General features: G+C 37.9%; 1 protein-coding gene across 42 annotated transcripts in view; it reads right to left on the reverse strand.

Annotated features, from left to right (window-relative positions):
* Positions 1 to 21,897, reverse strand: part of LRRC4C (leucine rich repeat containing 4C) — a 1,379,884-nt gene that overhangs the window by 705,601 nt on the left and 652,386 nt on the right. The window lies entirely within an intron of this gene.

Consider the following 21,897-nt stretch of genomic DNA (forward strand, 5'->3'; position numbering starts at 1 on the left):
GTGTAGAAGGAAACAATACAAATTAAATCTGATGGCTGGTTTAGGGAAAGCAAAAGATTACTAAGCAGGACTGGGTTTTTTTTTTTGTGTTTTGTTTTTTTGGTTTTTTTGTTTGTTTTTAAGACAGAATCTTGTTCTGTCCCCCAGGCTTGAGTGCAGTGGTATTATCATGGCTCACTGCACCTCTGCCTCTCGGTTTTAAGTGATTCTCCTGCCTTCACCTCCCAAATAGCTGGGATTACAGGCATGCACCACTATGCCTGGCAAATATTTGTGTTTTTACTAGAAACAGAGTTTCACCATGTTGGTCAGGCTGGTCTTGAACACCTGACCTTAAATGATCTGCCCACTTCGACCTCCCCAACCGCTGAAATACAGGCATGAGCCACACTGTGCCCTGCCATAAGCAGGATTTCTGATGGACCACCATTATTATTACACACTATAAGACTTGAGCAATATCTCTGGATAAGATGAATCATTGGAGTAGACAGTGCAGAATAATTTGTATAATGATTCTAGATTATTTTTAGGAAAATGAGAATTTAAATAATAGCAACAACCATGGAAAGACACACGCTTAAGAAGGGGGATAATTAACAAATTTAATAGAAAAACATTTTAAAGGGTAGAGATGGGCTGGGGAAAAATGACTCCATAGCTCTGAACTAAGAAAGATAGAAAGGTCTCTGATTGGGATGTAAAAATAGAAATGAAGAGTATGGGGTGGGCTGGAGTAGGGCAACGAGTTCAAATGAATTTGGTTTTTGAAAGGTTAGGTATCACTGTAAGGCATCTGAGAGAAGATAGTCTACAGCAAATTAAGGCAAGGTCCTAGACAGATGATGGGACATCCAGTTGGAGATGTAGACTTTTGGAAATTATAGCAATTTGGGTCAAAAATGAAACCATTAAAAAGGTGAATACAGAATATGAGAGTCTTAAAGATTATCTGCAGTTAATAGTTTTGGAAAACAAGAAGAAAAAGAAAGTATTTTATTATATAGAATAAAGTGATAATTTTTATGTGGAATCAAATGTATTTCCAATTTCTCAGGACTCAAAAATCTCATGCCTCTAATATCAGCGCTTTGGGAGGCCGAGGTGGCCAGATTATCTGAGGTCAGGAGCTCAAGATCAATCTGGCTAACATGGTGAAACCCCATCTCGGCTAAAAGTATTAAAAAAAAAATAGGCTGGGCATGGTGCATGTCTGTAATCCTAGCTAGTCGGGGGCTAAGGAGGAAAATGACTTGAACTTGGGAGGTGGAATTTGCAGTGAGCTGGGATCACGCCACTGCACTCTAGCCTGGGTGACAGAGTGAGACTCCATCTCCAAAACAAAAAATGAACAATAAAAAAAACTCCACAAGATGAGTAAAGGATAAAAGGATGAAAAATTGCCTTATACTGCTCTAAGAAATTAGTGTATGTTTTTTTCAACATTGAGACTTTCTCTTGATCCTTTAGCTAATATTAACCTTACCTGTAAATAAAATTTTGTAGCTGGATTCCCATTTAATTTGGTCAAAAAGATAAATGTGTTTAAATGATGATAAGCTTTTTGGGAACAGAGACTCAGTATTTACTGATTCTAGACAAAGTATTATACAACACCACACTGCATCTACATGACAAATAACAAATTAGAACATTAACACCGTTATTTAGCCAAATTCCCTAAAGTATGTAGGAGTAAACTCAGAAATACTATTATTTATACAATATTTTTCTAAAAATTACAACTTGAGGTTGAACAGTTATATTCCTATTGGGTCTATAATCTGTATGGCAGCTCTGCACTCCTACATAGGCAATTTTCAAGTCCCTTACTTGAAAGAGTCTTTGTCCTTTAGACAAAGGGCTGGAGCACGGGTCTGCATGTGTAAGATGCTGACTTGCAGTGCACATCTAATGCACATCAACCACAAAATTTAATGAATCACCTTCTTGCCTGCCCTTGACCTTGCCAAGAACGCCATGTGTGCACAAATCAAGAAACCTGTAAGGCCATATGCTGTGGGTCAGTCTTTGACCAGTTTTCCCCACCCAGCTGTCACTCTGAAAGCAACATCGCATACACATACATTTTTTATACATATGCAATTGTCCTGAATTTTGGCCATAGGGGAACTCTGCTGAGAAACAGTGTTCTGGAGTTAAGACAAGTTAGTGTTCTGATTTCAAACATGGAATTTGAAAGTTATGAGTAATTTTAAAAACTATCTATTTATGTCATCTAATTCTGATCTTTAAAATTATAAGTAATATGTAATAAAATCAATAACAATGCAATAGATGCAGAATAAAATTATGATTTTCTATCTCTAGAGGTTATCGGTATTATACATTTCTTTTATTTTTTATTTTTTATTTTTTTTGAGATGGAGTTTCACTCTTGTTGCCCAGGCTGGAGTGCAATGACACGAGCTCCGCTCAATGAGTCTCCACCTCCTGGGTTCAAGCGATTCTCTTGCCTCAGCCTCCCGAATAGGCAACCGCCACCATGGCCAGCTAATTTTTGTATTTTTAGTAGAGACAGGGGTTTCACCATGTTGGTCAGGCTGGTCTCAAGCTCCTGACCTCAGGTGATCCACCCGCCTCAGCTTCCCAAAGTGCTGGAATTTCAGGCATGAGCCACTGTGCCCTGCTGTTTTATAAGTTTCTTTCACATACTTCCAGAAATGCTGTATGCTTAAAATCAAATAGGTGAAATATAGTTTTTATAAAATAAAATCACATTATTCTTACAATTCTACTTTGGGTATAGTCAGCAACAAACACTAGAAACTTTTGTAAACAAATATATATGGACTTACCTCATTGTTTTTAAGTCCTACGTAATATTTCACTTGCTTATGTTTTATATGCAAAAGACAAGACATAAAAGATCATTGACTTTGCAGTCACATCAGCCTAGATTTGAATCCTAGTACGGTCACTTAGGTTTTTTTTTTTGAGTCAGAATCTCACTCTGTTGCCCAGGCTGGAGTTCAGTGATGCCTCCTGGGCTCAGGTGATTCTTGTGCCTCAGTCTCCCAAGTAGCTTGGATTGCAGGCATGCACCCCCATGCCCAGCTAATTTTTTGCATTTTTAGTACAGGTGGGGTTTTGCCATGATGGCCAGGCTGGCCTTGGACTCCCAAAGTGCTTGGATTACAGGCATGAGCCATCATGTCTGGTCATAGTCACTTACTTTTTTGTATGTTTTTGGACAAAATAACTACTCTGACTCTCAGATTTTCTCTTGGTAGAAAGATGACAAGGCCTGCACAATTAAGATTTTCAGAAGGGAAAATACATTGGCTGGGTCATTTTTGTCTGGTATTTTAATATCCAGTATGTAGATAGTCTATTTTCAGATAATACACATTAAAAGATAGCATAAATTTTATAAAACTTGTAGCTAAGAAGTCAGAGGAGCAAAAAAAGTGGGAAAAGAACAATGTTTTAGTAAATAATTTGAAGTCAGAATTGGACTAACTATCCAATCTTATAAATTCCTAATTAAGTATTTTCTCAATTGATTTTGTTTATTTTTTTAGACTTTTTTTTTATCAGCTCTCTTCTCCCATTGATGGTGAGGGTGTCTTCATCTTATATCTATTCCATATGGTTCAGTGACTAAGAAACTATCAGCAAAGTCTGTATAAACAAATAAAAGAAATATAAGAAGTCCTGGCAAAACATGATTATTTTGTCACTGTCTGTTGTCCCTTCCAGCTGTGGGAGTGTTGAGGACAATACTTAGCCATGATACCATTTATGGTCTGAGGGAGAAATTCAATGGTGCCTATGGATGATATAATACATTCTTCATCAATATCTACATTTTGTGAACATGTATGGGGACTGGAGCATTACTAAGAGTTATTCATCCTTGTCCAGCGTTATCTTTTTAAAACTTCAAATCACAATCGGAATTGGCATTTTTCTAAAAGATGTTACCATCATTATCTTGCATATATTGACGATGGCTTTATAAACTAGATAAAATTAAGAATCATTAACTATTTTGAAAGGTTGAGGAAATTAAGTTTTAGAAGCATTAATCCATCTGCCTGTATCTTCCAACTCCAAGTTCAGTTTTCTTGTCACTATATCAGACTGAATGCCACTCTATTTTAATACAAGACAAGAATAATCTAGCCAGTAGTGTTTTGTCCTCTTCTATGTCTTAAGGTTTCTCTCAGAAAACCTTTACAAAATAATTTCACTGATGCTCTATTAAATATAATACAAGCTATTCTGCATAAGAAATCAAAGTTCTCCTTCATTTATTCCAGCATTTATGACCAGCCTCATCTCATATTATTTGTGAGCTCCAGGACCATTACATCATAATCTTGTTCCTTAAATACATCATGAACTTCTTCACTACCTTACCTTCCCTACTATCTTTCCTTCAACTTAGAGGTCTTGTTCTCAATTATCTCCCCATGTTCATTATATTTCACACTCTAAGTAAATCAGGTGACAATATCTTGACTAAGATGCTCTTCCTGATTTCCATAGTCACAATGAATCACCCTTGCATAAAGAAAAACAAATGTATATATACCTACCGTAAACTCACATATTCTTCTCTCTTATTAAAATTACTTATTTATATTTTGCTCCCCTGAGTCACTATAAGCAATTTATGAGCAAAATATTATCTATGTCCCACAAGAATCAAACATGCGCCTGGGTATATTTGCCATTCCCTCCAGCTGGCTTGCCAATATTCAAAGCCCTCATGATTCTATCCCATATTCAAGGCTCACCTGTATACCACCTTCTGCATGAAACTTCTTCCGAATCTCTTTACAAAGACTTACATCACTATCTTTTGAATTCCAATGTCACTTTATAGCAACTACCGTTTTCTTATATTACAGTGGTTGAAGTGTATCTTTATCCCTCCAAACGATTTTTGCCCCCATGTAGGCATGGAGTACATCTATTTTGTTTACCACTGTATCCTCTGAGTCCAATGCAAAGTAAGTGCTCAAACAATATTTGTTATATATATGGAGAAACATATAATTTTCTTGTTAATACCATCTATGTTTATATCTAATAAATTTTTAATCTCTCATGGTTGCGTTTAGACAGAATTCAATACATACTTTGAACTCCATGTAATTGTCATTTTTTAGGTCACAAACAGTTGAGTATCAGAAATTTTATTTGGTTCAATGTAAAAGTAATAGAGTAAGTGAAGTGATGGCTGAATAAATGAATGAAAACTCCCCAAAGCTGCAAATCCTGGCATGCCTGCATTAATCATATACATAAATATGATTTCATTTGATGGAAAGTCATTGGGAGGTCAGGAAGGGAGAATCTAAATTAAAATATGTCACTCCTTCACATGGAGAAAAATTCATTCTGGTACATTATTAACTGCAGGGAGGACTAATACAGACTATACACCCACCAGCCTTTTTTTCCCAACATATTCATTTTCCTCTGTGCTCACTGAAATAAAAAATCCCTGTGCCTAAGTAAAACAACAAGCTTGCATCTTCTCCTGTCCTTCCCTAGTGAGAATTCCAGCTCCACTCCATTGTCAGAACTGTGTGAGTGCAACCAGGCTAAGCACAGCTGCTCAGGAGTCAGACCACCTGCACACATTAGATGTCCTTACTGTAAAATTACATAAGACTAAAGTTATCTTATTGGGTTGTTTTGACTTCTTGTTGCAGTGCTTTTAACGAAGCCAATTTAGTAGATTTCCTGCCACACAGTGGGGGTTTAATAAATTGTAGTTTAATTAAAAAAAAAAAAACTAGTCTGGTTCACTTATACATGATTTAATATTTTCCTGGACTAAGAACAGGAGTTCACATACACTGTATGGAGAGAAATGCTGCTAAAATCAGAGCATTTAATAAAACACCCAGAAATTGAACATGTTTCTTAGGAGGTTCTAATAAGCAAATAAAGATAAGGAAGAGGAGAATAAAGAGGAAGAAAAGAAAGAGGAACAGAAAACCATTATTTCTTTAGCCCTTAATATGTACCAGGAACTTTCAAAGTCCCTTGCATGTATTGAGCATTGCATAATAAAGTAGAATAAACATTTCAGAATAGAAAGTAAACAAAAAGACATAGAAACTATGAGAAAAAGATAGAAATTTAACTATTAGCCCTTGTAGATAAATATTCAAATGATAGGAGTTGCAGAAACTGTGAAGAATACATATGGGAAGAAGAAAATGACCAAAGTGATAACTGAATAATAAGTTCCCAGAAATAAAGTCTGTTTGTTTCCAAATATAGAGGACACACATTGCCTATCATGGTGGATGAAAAAGGCTCATACCAAGAAACATCTCTGTGAATTTCAAATGTTGGAGCAAAAAAAAAAAAAAAAAAAAAAAAAAAATCTTAAAAATCTTGAAAGAGGAAAAACAATGCAAAAAGGATTCAGAATTATTGTGGCAGTGAAATTGAATAAAATCCTATATAGTTCAGGGTAAATGGATTACTGTCCTCAAAATTCTGAAGGAAGAGAAGATGGTTTTCAGCCTAAGATTTGATAACCATGCAAGCTACCAGTTACGTACTTATGATTTCTGTAATATTTGCTATGTGGCAGGCACTGTTGAAAACAGACTACATATATTAACATACTAAATTCATCAACAGTTCTAAATGGTTACTATTGTTATTTATCTCATTTCATATGTGAGGAAATGGAGGTACAAAAAGGTTAAGCAGTGTGTCCCCAAGTAATACCAGTGCTTTATGAGAGGACCAGCGTTTACCAACCTATAGTCTTGGTCCATACATGACAACCTATCCCTTAACTGATTGTAAACAGGTAGCCAAACAAAGAAGCACTGGTCAGATCAGTTGTGATTTTGTTATGCTAAACCTAAAACCCTTAACTAATTATTGATTCAATTACTATGTCCCAGAAATTCATTCAATAAAATACATCATCTAACTTAATCCATTGAGAGTAAGGAAAGGTCCTCTCTATCTCCCAAACTTTTATAATAATTCAAAATTGTCTATATGGTCATTTAAAAAATATTTAATTTTTAACATACATAGTAGGTATATAAATATGGAGCACATAAGGTATTTTTATACAGGCATGCAATGCCTAATAATCACATCATGAAAAATGGAATATCCATCCACTCAAGCACTTATCCTTTGTGTTACAAACTATCCAATTATACTTTTTTAGTTATTTTTAAATGCATAATTAAATTATTCTTGACTATATTCACTCTGTTGTACTATCAAATACATAATCTTATTAATTCTTACTGCTACCTAAAAATCAAATAATGATTTAAAAATTTGTTTGAGGGCTGGGCGCGGTGGCTCAAGCCTGTAATCCCAGCACTTTGGGAGGCCAAGGCGGGTAGATCACGAGGTCAAGAGATCGAGACCATCACGGTCAACATGGTGAAACCCCGTCTCTACTAAAAATACAAAAAATTAGCTGGGCATGGTGGTGCACGCCTGTAATCCCAGCTACTCAGGAGGCTAAGGCAGGAGAATTGCCTGAACCCAGGAGGCGGAGGTTGCAGTGAGCCGAGATCGCGCCATTGCCCTCCAGCCTGGGTAACAAGAGCGAAACTCTGTCTCAAAAAAAAAAAAAAAAAAAAAATTTGTTTGAATTATTATGTGAATGGTCTTCTATTTCTCCGTCTCTTTTGAGGGAAGCCTCTTTTACAAATTTTAGTAAAAACGGCTCTTTTCCTAATTTTACTAAAAATACCAATCTTCTGATAGACTCCACTTGCTTATAAACGGAGTCTCATAGGTTCCATATCCTTACACCAATCTTCTCATAGACTCCATTTGCTTGTAAATTTGATAGCAGTATCTACACACTGAGCTCATCCTTACCCTAAATTAAAATGCAAAAATATTTAGGAGAATAAGAAACACATCTGTAGCATAAGAATATTTCCAGAGCTTTGGTTTAAAAATATGCTTTCAAGAAATTCGACTTTTCCTATGACCCAAATATTCTTTGAGCTCCTCACTTCCCTGGGATGCACACCACCTAATTTAAGTAGTTCCATAACCACAGATTTCTGCACATGTTTAACGACACAAGTAGCACATCAGTCACTTGGCTAATAAGCGTTCTCTGAAGCCCATGGAAACAGAGGGAAATGCTCCCTTTATTCCTCCACTGTGTATTACATTCCCCAAACATGTATTATTATTATTCTTATTACCCAGTTGAACTACTTTAATTTGTGGTTGGGTAAATCATAAGCCATTTCATTCTCAAGCCTCCCAAGTTATTATTTTACTTCATCCAAAGATTTTACAGCAGAGAGCACTGGGGATATTCCAGATGACTTGAAATTACTTTTTTTTCTAACTCCCTAAAGGTTATAAAAGTGCAAAAACTCTGATGCAGAGAAATATTTCCATAAATAATTAGTACTGCATTGCATGGGTCAAAAAAATACTGAAAATAATCCATAAAAAGGAAGAATTAACTCATTGGACAGAGCTAGGTTTTTTGATATTGGAATACATTGATTCCTAAATAGATCTTTGGAGTGTATATTTCCAGGTTTGGCCACCCAGTTTCCAACTCATTTTTTTAAATAATATTTTAATGAAGTGAGAAGCATAAAACCTATTTCTCCATGCTACAAGGAATGCTTTGGTCACTTCATGTCCAACAAGGAAGTCTGAACCTAAGCTCATTTTCAATCCCATTGCTATTTCCCAGAAATTGAACCAAAGAAACATATATTACCTCACTTATTCCATTGCAAAAAAGGACTTTTGTTCAGTGGTTGAGATTAGGAATCATCCAGATTTAGAATCCTGTGGCAGCTATCTTGGGCCACACACAGAAAAAGTGGACTGAGAATAAAGCAAATTCCAAAACTAAAGCTCAGACATAAAAAAGGAGGAGGAAACTCAGTCTAGTCATACCACTTGACCTATTGGATCAATCTTCACTCATAGCCAAATTGCCCTCTGAAATTTTCAGCTATGACAGCCATTGATTGTTTAATCCAGATTGATTTGAGTCACTTTTCCTTTTTTGTAAATGAAAATATCTTAAGACATACTCTATTTTTACGCAATTCTGAGGCTATGTAAATATTCTAGTGATACGCATATCTAAACGAAAACAAAAAATTAACCCTGGGTGTACTAAACACTAGTTTCAAGAGCATGAAGATAAGTAAGACATTATCTCCACCTTCAAGTAAAGTTCTCTTCCCAGGTCTCTTGTTGACACTAGGGAGTCTTGTTCTTCACTTTCTTGTGTTAACTTCACAAAAACCACAGATATATCTGTTATTATCCAAATTCTCAGGCAAGCAGTATTTAATTTTAGCATTAATGACTATTGGTAAAGAGCTTCAGAGATGTAAAGAGTATGGGGCTCATAGGACCATCACATTCATTATATTTAAATAGATATGACTCAGGAAAAAAATAGGGTTTCATAATGTTCATCAAGAAAGAGCATGGTCCTAGGAATCAGCGGATTTCTTGTTCTGTCCTTGCCTCTTGAGTAGAACAGAACTGGGGAATTGGCCCCCTACAAAGGAAGTTAATTACTCCAAATGGCCCCCAGTATCCAAACCAGCTTCAGTAGCATAAAGTTATGCTACATATAATTTCTAAATTCATACATTGAAATCTTTTTTTATTTTTACAAAATTAAAAGTGTTATGACTGATGTTGTTATCTAGTGCTATGTGACAAACCACCTCAATATTTAGTGGCCTTAAAAAATTTAGGCCATTTGAAGGCTGAGGTTAGAATTATCTGAAGGATTATTTACTCATATATCTGGAGCTTGGGATAGGAAGACTCAAATAACAGGGAGACAGAAGTGCTAGGGTTCCTTGGACTTTTCCAGGTCTCCATCTCTACCTCCATCTTGCTCTGACTGTCCATGTCCATGTCCACATCCATCTGCACCTGCAAATTTATTTGTAGCTCTAGCTCTATCACCTCTGTTTCTGTTCTCTCTACTATAGCAGCTCAGAGCTCCTAGGGCACAAACCCCAAGAGAAGCAAGCAGAAATAAAACCTGCTATTGATGGAACAAAATGCTGGAAAAGAGGATAAGACCACAAATATTGTTGCAATAATTTTTGATAAATCTGCCCAAATCACAAATATATATTTACACGAGTCACATATCTGTGTGTATTTTGAGTTCCAATATTTTACTTCATTTTAGTCCCAGAAATGTATACATCTGCTTACTATATTTACAATTAGAATCAGTCAGTATTTCTCAAAACATACTACTATGCAGGCAGGAAGAAAAGCATATTCCTGATGTGTGCTAGGAGACAGTGTATAGCCAGTCTTGAATTAAAAATGTCCTTGATGTCGGTTGAGGTGTCCTGACCAGCTAGGAAGCAGACTAGCCACTGTTTGCCTGCCGAGGCTCCACCCTGCTGTTGTGTGGTTGGCCCTGTTGTTGCAGGCTCTGCTGTTCTACTGTGGTCTCCGCCATGCCCTGCGGCGGAGTCTCTCTGTTGTAGCAGGTTGTCTCGGCAATGGCAGGCTGCGTCAGCAGTGGGTGTGTATCTCAGTTGGGGCAGGTTGCCTCGGTAATGGTGGACGCCCCTTCCCCACAGAGCGACTCGGACCGTCTGCACGGGAATCGTTTGAAATCGCGGTTTTGTTCATCCCACTGGGCTACCCCAGACGCTCTGTCCCTGCAATCCCCTGGGCTGGCCCACTGTCCAAGTCTCGTTCAGTCTCAAGTCCAGCCCTCTCAAGTCTCAGGTTGCCGGTTCAACAGGGCACCTGGACAAATAAACTCGGTATCGACGGAACATATCTCAAAGTAATAAAAGCTATTTATGACAAACCAACAGCCAATATCATACTGAATGGGCAAAAACTGGAAGCATTCCCTTTGAAATCCGGCACCAGACAAGGATGCCCTCTCTCACCACTCCTATTCAATATAGTACTGGAAGTTCTAGCCAGAGCAATCAGGCAAGAAAAAGAAATAAAGGGTATTCAAATAGGAAAGGTGGAAGCCAAATTGTCTCTATTTGCAGACGACATGATAGTATACCTAGAAGACCCCATCGCCTCAGCCCAAAAACTCCTGAAACTGATAAGCAAATTCAGCAAAGTCTCAGGATATAAAATCAATGTGCAAAAATCACAAGCCTTCCTCTACACCAATAACAGACTTAAAGAAAGCCAAATCAAGAATGAACTGCCATTCACAATTGCTGCAAAAAGAATAAAATACCTTGGAATACAACTCACAAGGAATGTAAGGGACCTCTTCAAGGAGAACTACAAGCCACTGCTCAAGGAAATCAGAGAGGACACAAACAGATGGAGAAACATTCCATGTTCATGGTTAGGAAGAATTAATATCATGAAAATGGGTATACTGCCCAAAGTAATTTACAGAATCAATGCTATCCCCATCAAGCTACCATTGACTTTCTTCACAGAACTGGAAGAAACCACCATGAACTTCATATGGAACCAAAAGAGAGCCCACTAGCCAAATCAATTCTAAGCAAAAAGAACACAGCGGGGGGCATCACACTACCGGATTTCAAACTATACTACAAGGCTACAGTAATCAAAACAGCATGGTACTGGTACCAAAACAGAGATATAGACCAATGGAACAAAACAGAGGCACCGGAGGCAACACAACATATCTACAACTATACAATCTTTCATAAACCTGACAAAAACAAGCAATGGGGAAAGGATTCCCTGTTTAACAAATGGTGTTGGGAATACTGGCTAGCCATGTGCAGAAAGCAGAAACTGGACCCCTTCCTGACACCTTACACTAAAATTAACTCCAGATAGATTGAAGACTTAAACATAAGACCTGGCATGATAAAAACCCTAGAAGGAAATCTAGGCAAAACTATCCAGGATATAGTAGTAGGCAAGGACTTCATGAACAAAACACCAAAAGCATTGGCAACAAAAGCCAAAATAGACAAATGGGACCTAATGAAACTCCACAGCTTCTGCACGGCAAAAGAAACAGTCACTAGAGTGGATCGGCAACCAACAGAATGGGAAAAAATTTTTGCAGTTTACCCATCTGACAAAGGGCTGATATCCAGAATTTACAAATAACTCAAACAGATTTACAAGAAAAAAACAAACAAGCTCATTCAAAAGTGGGCAAAGGATATGAACAGATACTTTACGAAAGAAGACATATATGAGGCCAACAATCATGAAAAAATGCTCATCGTCACTGGTCATCAGAGAGATGCAAATCAAAACCACATTGAGATACCATCTCACGCCAGTTAGAATGGTGATCATTAAAAAATCTGGAGACAACAGATGCTGGAGAGAATGTGGAGAAAAAGGAACACTTTTACACTGTTGGTGGGAGTGTAAATTAGTCCAACCATTGTGGAAGACAGTGTGGCGATTCCTCAAGGCCTTAGAAATAGAAATTCCATTTGACCCAGCAATCCCATTACTGGGTATATACCCAAAGGACTATAAATCATTCTACTATAAGGACACATGCACACGAATGTTCATTGCAGCACTGTTTACAATAGCAAAGACCTGGAATCAACCCAAATGCCCATTGATGATAGACTGGATTGGGAAAATGTGGCACATATACACCATGGAATATTATGCAGCAATCAGAAATGATGAGTCCGTGTCGTTTGCAGGGACATGGATGAATCTGGAGAACATCATTCTCAGCAAACTGACACAAGAACAGAAAGTGAAACACCGCATATTCTCACTCATAGGCGGGTGATGAAAAATGAGAACACATGGACACAGAAAGGGGAGTACTAAACACTGGCGTCTATTGGGGGGAAAAGGGGAGGGCCAGGGGGAGGGATAGCCTGGGGAGAAACGCCAAATGTGAGTGAAGGGGTGAAAGCAAACAGAACACACTGCCATGTGTGTACCTATGCAACTGTATTGCATGCTCTGCACATGTACCCCAAAACCTAAAATGCAATAAAAAAATAAGGAAAACAAATGTCCTTGAGTAACCTACATTTTAGAAAATTAAGAGGAGTCAGTTTTTACATTTGTGAGAGTTGGGTAGGATTTTTTTTTTTTTTTTTTTTTAATTTTGAGTTGGGTAGGATTAAAAAAAATCTGCTCTACTTTTCTTCTCAAATTCATAAAAGAGAGCTACATTTATATTACATTTTTAACGACCCAAGTACATGTGTTCTTTTGATTTTCTCTCCACCCCTTTAAGAAAACTGGATGTGGTTGTTTTCAAAACATACAGCTAACTTTCGGGGCACCTCACTCCAACTTCAGTCAGTTTTACTCCTCACCCACACACAGTTTTCTCCAACAAACTGGTAAGTTGTCAGTAATAAAAGTCAATTTCATAGTCTGTCAGAGATACATTTCAACAGGTTCATGTTCTGTAGGTGTGTCAATTTGTCTGTATACCGAATGGCAAACTTTTTACTTATTTGTCTTTTTAATCATTACCCAGCCTCTCTCCCCTCTTCTGGGATGACTGCGCTTCAGCAGTTCTTCCTCTCTGCTGCTCACTGGTTCTTCCTTTTCTGCTAGACAATTCCCATCAGTGTACAAACATCCTGTTATAAATCTGCCTTTGAAAAATATCCCTGTCCAGACCTCATTGCCTTCCAACAACCATCCCGATTCTCTGCTTCTCTTTACAATAAAACTTCTTGAAATAGTTTACTGTATCTTCTACCTCCACCTAATTCTCTCCCCATTTCAACCTGGCTTCCTTCTCCACTTTTCTACTGAACTGCTCTTGTCAAAATCAACAATGAACTGCATAGAGATAAGCATCAGAGACAATCTCCCTCTTCTACTTATTATAGTTGGTCTGGGAAGAAGGATCCAGGCCCTTTGGATTGCAATCTCCTTTGCCTGGACCTATTTTTCACATATCTATTTTTCTCGATATTGCTTGTCATATTTTTGTTCAAACTTTTTTTCACTGTAGTTTTCTCAATTATATTTAAAATTGTTCTTACATCTCTTCACCTCTGTATCCTACCTATATTCCTCCCCTGTTGAATTTTTTTTCCATTTTTCTGTAAGTAAATACAGATACTCAACTCATTCCTTTACTGTCTGTCTCCTCTTCTCCCCACAGAAAAAAAATAGCCTCATAAGGAAAGGAGTATATTCTGTTTGTTTTACTATTGAAACTTCAGCACCTAGAACTATATTGAAACATTGTATGTACTCACTAAACTGTATGTTTTGAATAAATGAATGAATTGGTCTCTGTATTAGCAGATCCTGGCATTATGCCTTACAAAGCACAGACTCTCAGTAAATGGTGGTTGTTATTAAATTTGTTCAAATTTGATTATACTATACTCCTTGAAATAGGAAGACCTCATTTTTACTTTCATTTTATTTCTAAAATGTATGTGACTTTTAGTATTCTAAGAGATTGAAATGTATAAAAGTAATGGTTTGAAGTCCTAAGACTGCACACAATAAAGACTTAAATTACTCTGTCTTTATTCCATACCTTCTCCTATTGCTTTATTCATGCATTTTCCTCTCAGCAAATATCTTTAAAACCTTTGTCTCTATTTATTACCTCCATTCCATCACTTCCTTTTTGTTTTTTATTAGACTTTGTATGGATTTCCATTTCAACCAATTTACAAAAATCACTATTGTTCATGTTACTAGTGACCTTGGCGTGGATAAATCCAATGTTTATATATCTTCCATTATCTAATTGACCTTGCGGCAACAATTGAGACACATGAATACTTGCTCCTTGTGGAAATACAATCTTCTCTTGGCTTCCGTGTCACCATGTTTCTCTCAGCTTTTTCACCAGCCGTATCTGTTTCCTTTATGTCCTTCTCTGTTTCAGTTATGAATGTAGGAGCACTCCAACATTTGGTGGAAGCCCTCAAGTTCTTTATCTAAACTCTCTTCCAAGACGATCTGATTTTGTTCCATAGTTTTAAATAACATCTGTAAGCTAACAGCCAAATTTTTAACTTCAGTCCTCATCTTTCTTTTGAGGTTAGACTCATTTTTAAACACAGTGTCTTGCACTGGATGTCTAATAACATTTTAAGATGAGTGTATCTCACATAGTACACGTGGTATCTCACCTCCCATTTCCGCAGATTGTCCTTCAATTCCCTTCCTCAAATCAGCAAAGGGCACCAACGTCTATTTGAGGGCTTACACTAAACACTTACAATTAAATCTTAATTCTTCTATTTCTCTCACCCCTACGCTTTTTTGTTTGGTTGTTTTTTTTATACCAAGTCTCACTCTGTTGCCCAGGCTGGAGTGCAATGGTGCGTCTCGACTCACTGCAACCTCTGCCACCCTGGTTCTACTGATTCTCCTGCCTCAGCCTACTGAGTAGCTGAGATTACAGGCACCCACAACCATGCCCGGCTAATTTTTGTATTTTTATAGAGACAGGGTTTCACCATGTTGGCCAGGATGGTCTTGAACTCCTGACCTCGTGATCCGCCTGCCTTGGCCTCCCAAAGTGCTAGGACTACAGGCGTGAGCCACCATGCCCAGCCTCTACTTTTAATTAATTAGCATATTTTTTTGATTTGGTGCCTGAAATATATCCACCAACTTTCTTCAATTCCATTGTCACCATTGTCATTTGCTAAATGTGGCATGCTAAATGATCTGCCTGTATCCATACATAACCCCTTGTCATCCAGAATATCTTTTTCTAAAAATTTATATCCAATAAAACACTTTCTTGCTTTAAATTGTCCAGCGTCCTCCAATGTCACTTAGAATAAAATCCGAACTCTTCCTATATTTTGCAGAGCCCTGTATACTCAGACCTCTGGCTCCCTCTCCAACCTTCTGTTCTATGTTTCAGAAATATGGGAGTTCTTTTAGTTCCTTGGGCATGGCACTTTGATTCTTGCCTATGGATGTTTAATGGTGCTCTTCCTTCCTCTGGAAGATATTTCTCAAGCTTTTCTTCTTTGTTTCTTTAATGTCTGACTCTTTTCTTCGCACAGATCTCACTTCAAATGTGACCTTCTACAAGAGGCCCTCTCCAACTCCATTATCTAAAGCACTAACCCATCTTCTCCCTTCATGCACTGCTAGCTCTAATCACTATTTCCATTTCTTACTTTATTTCCTCCATAGCAGCTAAGATTATGAGAATCTGTTATGTTGATTGTACCTCGTTTATTATATTTAATAACTGACAGACTGTGCTCATATAGGAATATAAGTTCCTTGAGGACAGGAACATTAAGTATCCCGTTCACAGCTGTTTACTAAGAGCCTGTACAGTGCTTGGCAGAGGGAAGCTATCGATATATTTTGAATTAATATATAAATGGCATTTACTTTTTTTTTTGAGACAGAGTCTCACTCTGTCACCCAGGATGTAATGTAGTGACACTATCTTGGCTCACTGCAACCTCTGCTTCCTGGGTTCAAGCAATTCTCCTGCTTCGGCTTCCTGAATAGTTGGGACTACACGCACATGCTACCATACCCGGCTAATTTTTTATGTTTTAGTAGAGACGGGGTTTCACCATGTTGCTTGGTCTTGAACTCCCAGTCTGCCCAGCTAGGCCTCCCAAAGTGCTAGGATTACAGGCATAAGCTACTGCACACAACCAAATGGCATCTACTTGAGGCAGGCTGTTCTCTTGGGTTGTCCTTGTATGTGAGGTAGAGAGGATCATTCATGAGTTTCAATGTCCTTATATGTGAGATAGGGAGGATAATAGCAACTCTGCCCAGATGCCAAGAAGATCAGATATATAGAAATCAATGTAAATGCTATGGCCCTTTCAGAATGCAGCAATTATTATGAATGAGACTTAATTTAATTCCAGCCTTCATGTACCTTTTCCTTATTATTTCATTTACCATCCTTCTCCTAATTGCAATTGCATTGTAAGTACTGCCCAGTTTAACATGTAATTGCCTGTAATTTTTGTTAGCTTATGTTACAACCTCCCAAAGATTATTAAATTCAATAAATGTCAAATGTAGTGGAAAAGGAGATGCTTATTTCTATTACTAATCTTAATTTGTAGAAATAGACTGTAGTACAAAGTACATGGGTTTTTTAATCACATATAACTAGGTTTCCATCATGATTTAGCAACCTTCAATAGTTATGTGACTTAGTCCTCTGACTTAAACTCTCTGATGCACAGTCTTCTCCTTTAAAGATTGTACACAGTTATATCTTGTGAATGTATCAGTGGATTACGATTGCTCAAGAAGTAACATCAATGATACTAATAATAAGAATGATGATAAAATAATAATGACAATATTTGATAAAGTGAGCTTTAGAAAAGAAACTTGGCCCTCAATGTAACAACTGCTTTTGGCTCTCTATGATAAAGTATAAGATTCTTAGTGACTTAAAAAAAAGCTGGCCCCAGAGAATTTAAGAGATATGATGTAATACTTTTCTCAAACATAAGAATAGGAAATATATTTGCCCTAAGAGCTAAGCCACAAAAATGAAAATGTGATAAGATATCAGAGCAGAAATATGACTCCAATGGCATACATCCCAGTAGAGAATTTAATTTTTATTCATCCTAAAAGCAGCTTCTCTGGATGATGGAAAACTGTAATTGTTAATATTAGAATAATCAAAGAGTAAGGCACCAAATGGCAAGAGAAGCCTCCAGTTACCTATTTGTTTATAACACATTTGCAAAATGTTTGGATTAGAAAAAGAGAAGTGAGCAAGTGAATCTGAAAAAGAAACAAATTGTAGAAGTCCCTAGATTCTGGAAAGAGGGAGAGAAAGAAGAAAAAGATACATGATGCTATACAATGCATCTCTTCATGTTAACATCTTGAAATATGTTATTTGAATTTTAAAGCTCCATAAAATTTCCCATTTTTTTTTTTGAGACAGAGTTTCACTGTTGTTACCCAGACTGGAGTGCAATGGCACGATCTCAGCTCACTGCAACCTCCGCCTTCTGGGTTCAAGCAATTCTCCTGCCTCAGCCTCCTGAGTAGCTGGAACTATAGGCACGCACCACCCTGCCCAGCTAATTTTTGTATTTTTAGTAGAGACAGGGTTTCACCTTGTTGACCTGGATGTTCTTGATCTCTTGACCTCCTGATCCAACCGCCTTGGCCTCCCAAAGTGCTGGTATTATAGGCATGAGCCACTGTGCCTGGCCCCCCAATTTTCTTAAGATCTCAGACTTGATCATTTCATGTAGGGTTGAGTTTGCTCAGTGTGTATGATTACAAGATGATGCCAGAATAAGATCTAATTGATCAGGTTACTCAAGCAAATTTTGGGACCCATAACATAATTCCTTCTTTCTTGTATTACAGTAATTCCTGCCTGTATTAGTTTGTTCTCATACTGCTAATAAAGACATACCTGATACTGAATAATTTATAAAGGAAAGAGGTTTAATTGACTCACAGTTGCACATGTCTGGAGGGGCCTCATAAACATGGTAGAAGGCAAAAGAGAAGCAAAGTCACCTCTTACATGGCAACAGGCTGGAGATCTTGTGTAGGGCAACTCCCATTTATAAAACCATCAGATTGTGTAAGACTTATTCATTATTGCAAGAACAGTATGGGAGAAACCGCCCCATGATTTAGTTATCTCCACCTGGCCACACCCTGACACATGGGGATTATTAAAATTCAATATGAGATTTGAGTGGGGACACAGCTAAACCATATCATTCTCCCCTGGCCCCTCCCAAATCTCATGGTCATTTCACATTTCAAAACAATCATGCTTTCCCAATAGTCCCCAAAGTTTTATTTCAGCATTAACTCAAAAGTCCACAGTCCAACATCTTATCTGAGACAAGGTAAGTCCCCTCTCCCTGTGAGCCTGTTTGGGGGAAATGGCCACACGAAGGGGCTACAGGCTCCACACACGTTTGAAATCCAATAGGGCAGTCATTAAACTTTAAAGTTTGAAAATGATATCCTTTGACTCCATATCTCATATACAGGGCATGTTGATGCAAGAGGTGACTTTGGACAGATCTGCCCCTGTGGCTTCACAGGGTACAGCCCTTCTCCCAGCTGCTTTCACAGGCTGGCAGTGAGTCTGCAGCTTTTCCAGGTACACAGTGCAAGTTGCCACTACCCCTCTTCTCACAGCTCCAGTAGGCAGTGGCCCAGTGGCAACTCTGTTTTGGAGCTCCAATCCCATATTTCACTTCTGCACTGTCATAGCAGAGGTTCTCTATGAGGGCTCCACTCCTGCAGCAAGCTTCTGCCTGAACAGTCAGGCATTTCCATACATCTTCTGAAATCTAGGTGGAGGTTCCCAAACCTCAATTCTTGACTTCTATGCAACAGCAGGATCAATATCAGATCAAAGCTGCCAAGGCTTGGGGCTTGCACCATCTGAAGCCATGGCTTGAGCTGTACTTTGGCCCATTTTAGTCATGGCTAGAGTGGCTGAGATGCAGAGCACAAAGTCCCTAAACTGCACACAGCAGGGTAACCCTGGGCCCTGCCCATGAAACCATTTTTCCCTCCTAGGCCTCCAGGCCTGTGAAGGGAGGGGCTGCTGCAAAGGTCTGTGACATTCCCTGGGGACATTTTTTCCATTGTCTTGGTGATTCACATTCCATTCCTTGGTTCCTTGTTACTTTTGCAAATTTCTGCAGTAGACTTGAATTTCTCCCCAGAAAATGGGTTTTTTTTTTTATCTATTCCATTGTCAGCTGCAAAGTTTTCAAACTTCTATGCTCTGCTTCCTCTTGAATGCTTTGCCACATAGAAATGTCTTCTGCCAGGTACCGTAAATCATCTCTTTCAAATTCAAAGTTTCACAGATCTCTCAGGCAAGAGCAAAATGTCACAAACCTCTTTGCTAAAGCATAGCAAGAGTCACCTTTACTCCAGTTTTCAACAACTACCTCATCTCCATCTGAGACCACTTCCACCTGGACTTTGTTGTCTATAACACTATCCACATTTTGGTCAAAGCCACTCAACAAGTTTTTAGGACGTTCCAAACTTTCCCACATTTTTCTGTCCTCTTCAGAGACCTTCAAACTGTCCCAACCTTTGCCTGTTACCCAGTTCCAAAGTCACTTCCACATTCTCAGGTATCTTTACAGCAGTACCACCTCTACCACTACCAATTTACTGCATTAGTCTGTTCTCACACTGCTAATAAAGACATACCTGAGACTCTGTCATTTATGAAGGAAAGAGGTTTAATTGACTCAGTTTCACATTTACCTTCTTCACTATCATAGCAGAAGGTAAATGAGGAGCAAAGTCATGTCTTACATGGTGGCAGACAAGAGAGTATATGTCAGGGAATGTCCCTTTATAAAACCATCAGATTTTGTGAGACTTATTCACTATCATAAGAACAGCCCAGGAAAAACTCACCCCATAATTCAATTACCTCCCACTGGATTCCTCCCACATAATCTCCTCAGGATTATGAAAGCTACAATTTTAGACGAGATTTGGGTGGGGACACAGCCAGTCATATCAATACCCTTCCCTCAGACCTTATTTACCAAAACACATTTGATAGATACTTTGTTCTGATTCTCCTTTGAAGTCAGTAATTTTTTACCTTGCAGGTCTTGGATGAGTTTCTCAAGACCCTTGATTGCTCTCCATGGGAAGTCACCTTATTCAATCACTGATACTTTTTAAACCTGTCCTTTGTGGCTTCCTTTTTGCCTCTTGTTCCCAGAGCTGATAATTTGTGGCACATGTCCTTCCCAAGGAGCACCAGTCTCATTAAAATTGACTCCTGTTGTTACTGTTTGCTCAAATTCAGTGGGAAGGCCATCAGCTCAGTGCCCTAGTTGACCTACACCTTCCTCTTTAACTCTAGTCTAACTGGTTGCACATAAACATCAAGAAAAGGAGCTTGTTATAAAAGTGACACTTTTACCAGTGCTATATGATTATGTGTGTTCTAATAGAGAAATGACCTACATTTTTCCTCCTAGCAGTAAAGCTAATAATTAAATATCTTTCTTAATAGAATATAAGGTCCTTTCTATACATGTAGTCAAAACTATTTAATGCAATTTCACAAAGTGAGTAACAGTGAAAGTAAAGAGCTAAGAGGATTTCCCCCCAGTTTGTCCTACCACTATAAAGCGGACCAGAATCACCCACTTGGACTAAATCAGAAACCTGGGTCCATCTGGCAAAGGAGTAAATAAAGCTCAAAGAGACCAAAGTTGAGGTTTGCTGACAGTTTGTAAGTTTTACACATATTGATTATCATCTGCTTCTTTTTGGAATGCAAATGGCAGGTCCTTAATTCTAGGCCACTAGAGGTTATTAGGAGGAACTGGGACGTAAAAGCAAAAGCTTGACAATCACTCCACATCTGTGTGCCAACAGATTGCTGAATTTTACTCTTCACTCTCCATTGAGATCAGAGAGCAGAAAGCACAGAAAAAGTTACCCATGAGTAAATGTGAAAACCAGAACCAGCTGTCCTGTCCTGTCACAGATTCAGAACAGATATCGGGAGGGTTTTTATAAACTACTCTGCCTGAAGTTTTTTGTCTTTTTCTTCTTTTTAATTAGAGAGGAAGGTGTTAGGTTGCATGCAAGGCAAGTGCTCAGAATGATAACTGTTGGTTTCACACATTGTTTCACTTATAATGCATCTGTTAATAAGATAGTTACTGTGTTTTTAAAACACATTCTTACAGACAGTGTAATCATCATAAGCATCATTTAGCATCATACTCATAGATATAATAATACAATATGGATGATATCTACTGGTGGCCAATTTCCATTGTTAGGTAAATTCTAGAAGTCCATTTAAATGTAAATAATCAGGAGATTTCTAGGCTTAGAAAACAGCTTTTAAATAACCTTAAAGTTGAGAAGTATACTATAATTTTGTATTCCATAAGATAATTTGATGTTTCCTTAATCCTCAATCTTTTTGCAAAAGATATTATATTCAGG

This window comes from Callithrix jacchus, chromosome 10 (assembly GCF_049354715.1).
Source record: "Callithrix jacchus isolate 240 chromosome 10, calJac240_pri, whole genome shotgun sequence".
NCBI lineage: Eukaryota > Metazoa > Chordata > Mammalia > Primates > Cebidae > Callithrix > Callithrix jacchus.